Consider the following 4,217-nt stretch of genomic DNA (forward strand, 5'->3'; position numbering starts at 1 on the left):
TCTTCAGAGAGGGCCTGAACACGCTTAATAGCGTCGATGGTTGACAGGCCCTCCCTGAACCCATACTGGACCCCGCTAATGTCGGGGCCCGTTTGGGACAGGTGCGGTCCGGCCATCCCCCTCGCGGGATCCTCCCAGGGTGCCGATTCTCGCGGCGTCTCACGGCAACCCCCGCGGCGTCGCGCGCGGAACCGCGAGGCCCCGAACAAAACGAGAAGGGCAAATCTCCGGGCACCCCGGGCGCCTGGGACAGACCCCTTACACCGGCCGCGAAAAAAAAGAAAAGGAACAGAAAGGAAAGGAACAGAAAAAAAAGGAAACAGACAAGACTCGGATAGGCGGTCCACTTAACGTTACCATTTATTTGCCGCTAGTGCGGTTGTACTACGGCGCGACTTCCGGTGCAGCGTAGCCACACGCGGTACGGAAAAGGCAACAAGAAGACTCTTATTCGGCGTGAGTCGGCGACGGGCCTCCCCGCCGCGACGTGTTCCGCGTCGACCAACTATACGGGGGCCGGACGGGAGGAACAAAAACAACAGACTCGGACCGCCTCGGCGGCGTTCCCTCCCCCGGTACCAACAATCCCGCGAGAATACCACAGAAAGAACGGCAGCTAGAAAAATGGCAAAACAAAAAAACATTTTCTAGCCGCTTCGCATTTTGGGCGACACAAAAGAAAGGTCGACCGATTGGGCGGCGTTCCCTCTTCCGGTACTAACGACCCCGCGCGAACAAAAAAACAAAGGAACTAATGACGGCCCAACCAAAATGGAACGACGCGCAAAAGAAAGAAAAACGACACAAACAAAAAACTACCCTAAGCGATACACGGGAAAACTAAACTAGACTTATCCTAGGCGAAAAAAAGAACGGAGAAAAGAAAAAACGAACGGAGAACAGAACACCCCTCTAGCGGGAGGTCCTTCTTTTGACCCCCGGTGGAGGTCCTCGGCGACGACGTGGCTTCGGTCCCGGGTGAACCTTCCTCGGGATGTACGGGCCCTCGGCCACCCATCCCGGGCGGCAGGCTGGGCACTGCCGGACGTCCTCCCCCTCCCGGCCGCACCGATAGCAGAACTTCCGGATGCGGGGGCGGGGGCAGCTGTGCGCGAAGTGCGTGGCAGAACCGCAGTTCCAGCAACGCACCAGCTGCCCCCACTGGTCGGTACTCTCCCGGGCGATGGGTGGCGGGGCCTCCCTCGGCAGCTGTAGCGGCGGGCTTCGGCGCCCTCTCGCGCGGTCCTCGTTCGCGGCTCGCGGTGGAGGCAGTGATGCCAGCCGGGAACGTTTACCCGTATGCTGCAGCGATGGTGGGGGTTGGAAAGGGGATAGTCCGTCTGCGCGCGCACGCTCGCACACAAGCAACACGTCGTAAAAACGTGTGCGCTCGACGCTTGTCTACAACGTGTTGCTTGTGTGCGAGCGTGCGCGCGCAGACGGACTATCCCCTCTCCAACCCCCACCATCGCTGTAGCATACGGGTAAACGTTCCCGGCTGGCATCACTGGGTGGAGGCGGCGGTTGGTGGGCGGCCCAGTGATGGGAGATTGCACGGAATCGTCTGCTACGGGAGACTTCGTGCGCATGCGTGAGATGACGTAGCAGCTCGAATCCAATGGTGGATGTAGGTGCCACGTTAAGGGGTCACAGGGGTCCCGTGCATGCACGAAGTATCCATTCCGATAGTTTTCCCGTGTTTATTCTGTGATAGTGTTTGTGATAATACATATTGATAATATAAATCAAAGTCGTAATATCAACCCATCTGCTTCATTTACTGTTTCTAATAATAATACATTTGTGAACCATGATACTTTCATCAAAATTTTTCCTCCCTAAATTCGCTTTCAGATTCATTTTCATTTTGGGAACCTTATGCTACCACATAATATGTACGTCAGTGAGGCTGCGCAGAAGTTTGCTCAATGCGCGTGCGTGTGACTTCCGTGCAATCTCCCATCACTGGGGCGGCCTCCTCCGGCCGGGGCTCGTCGCGGTCTGCGGGCCCCCCTTCCGTTTGGGTGTCCGCGTCCCGGTAGCGCGTGGTTCGGCGCACCTCCCCCGACTCAGTTTGTGTCGCGGCGTCCTCGGTGCGGGCCCCCGGGCAGCCCGCCTGGGTGCCCCGGCTCTTGCGGGGGCCCGGTTCCGTTTGCGTCCCGGTCTCCCGCGACTCCGGCCAGTCGGAGACGGTCACATGGCCGGGGCCGTCGGGCCCCCTCATCTGGCGGAACATTTCGGCGCGGAGGGCCTCCCAGAATCCGGGGTATTCCTGGAGGATCCACCGGTATAGGGAGCCCCATCGCCGATTGAAGGTGGCGCGGTCCTCCATCCCCCGCTCCGTCTTCCCCGGTATCCCTCGGTAGCCTCGGCGGCGTGGGTACCTCGCCGCGGCACTCGCTCTTCGCTCGGCGCCTATGGACCAAAGGGCTCGTGGTAAGGTTTGAGATCCTTGGCATGTACCTTGCCTGCGAGGGTCCCCGCCCGGTCCGCCAGCTCGTACACGACCGGCGACAAGATCTTCGCGATGGTGTATGGGCCGTGGAATTTGGTCGCCAGTTTCGCGGAGACATGCTGAGCCGCGGACGACAACACATGCTGTCGCTTCAACACGGGTGCGCCGATCTCGTACTGCCGGTCCCTCCTACCCTTGTCGTAGTGGCGCGCTTGGGCCTCCCGCGCGGCCTCCAAGTTTTCCACCACCCATGCTCGCAGCGTGCGCATGCACTCCATGCGTTGGCCCCACTGGCGCGGGTCCGACAATTCGACCGCGATCGCCGCCGCCTCCGCGGGGTCGGTCAGGCGTACCGGATCCGACTCCCTCCCGAAATTTAAAAAGGCGGGTGTCGTTCGGAGGGACGTATGGTACGCGAGTTATACGCGAAGCGGAACTCGGCTAGGTGGAGGTCCCACTCCCGGTGATCCCGCTCCAGAAACGCGGTGATCATCGTCTTAAGTACGCGGTTCACTCGCTCGACCGGATTCGCCTGTGGGTGGTACGGCGGAATCGTCGAGTGGTTAATACCGTACTGAGCCGCGAGGGCCCCGATCTCCCTATTAATAAACTCCGTGCCGTTGTCGGTCAACAGGACTCGCGGCGCGCCCCAGCGGAAAACGACCAGCTCCTCTATCGCCTCGCGTATCTTTTTGCCCGTGGCTCGCCGGAGGGGACAGAGTTCGATCCATTTAGTGAACAAGTCTTGTAGCACCAAGAGATACGCGTACCCGCTCTTACTCGTCGGCAATGGTCCCATTATATCGGCCGCGACCACGGTCCACGGAGCCTCAACCACCCTCCGCCCCACTAATCCGACCGGTACGGCTTGCTCGACTTTTGTTCGCTGGCACGTGTCGCACCGACGGACGTATTCGGCGACATCGCGAAACATTCGCGGCCAGTGATAGCGCGCCGCTAGTCGCTGGTATGTTTTCTCAACGCCGAAGTGGCCCGCCTGCGGGGTGTCATGGTTCGCCCTCACGAGGTCCCTCCGCGACGCGTCCGGTACCACAAACTTCCATTGGTCGAGATCCTCGACCACCTCTGAGATTACGGCCCGCGGTCTCCGGGTATATAAGAGTTCGTCGGTGATCCGCCACCCCGGGTATCGACGCGGATTCTCCTCGACCGCGGCTGCCCGTGCGTCGTACCACCCGTCCCCCGTTATCGCGACCGCGCACCAGTCCTCCTCCGTTTCGCCCACTCGCGACCGGGCGTCGGGCACGTGGTGAAGCACGCCCTTCCGGTGCTCGATGTCGTAATCGTATTCGAGCAGCTCCAACGCCCATCGCGCCAACCGCCCCGTCGGATTACGCAGGTTGTGCAGCCATCGGAGGCTGCTGTGATCGGTGACCACGGTAAATTTATACCCCTCCAGATACGGGCGGAACTTCCGAATAGACCAAATCACGGCGAGGCACTCTTGCTCCGTGGTGGAGTAATTCCGCTCGGCATCCGACAGCGAGCGACTCGCGAAGGCGATCACGCGCTCCATCCCCCTCGATAGTCTGAGTTGAAACGGCTCCCAATCCCACGGTACTCGCGTCCGTCTGCACGGAGAACGGCACCTCAAAGTCGGGGCACGACAGTACGGGCGGGGAAATTAAACGGAGCTTTATGCTCTCGAAGGCGTCCGCTTGTCCCGCCCCCCACTCCCATCGCCGATTTTTCTTTAACAATCGCGTCAGGGGCTCGAGGAGCGTCGCGCAGTCCGGTATTG

The sequence above is a fragment of the Vollenhovia emeryi genome, unplaced genomic scaffold (assembly GCF_000949405.1).
Source record: "Vollenhovia emeryi isolate VEMERY1.0 unplaced genomic scaffold, V.emery_V1.0 DF939405.1, whole genome shotgun sequence".
Lineage (NCBI taxonomy): Eukaryota > Metazoa > Arthropoda > Insecta > Hymenoptera > Formicidae > Vollenhovia > Vollenhovia emeryi.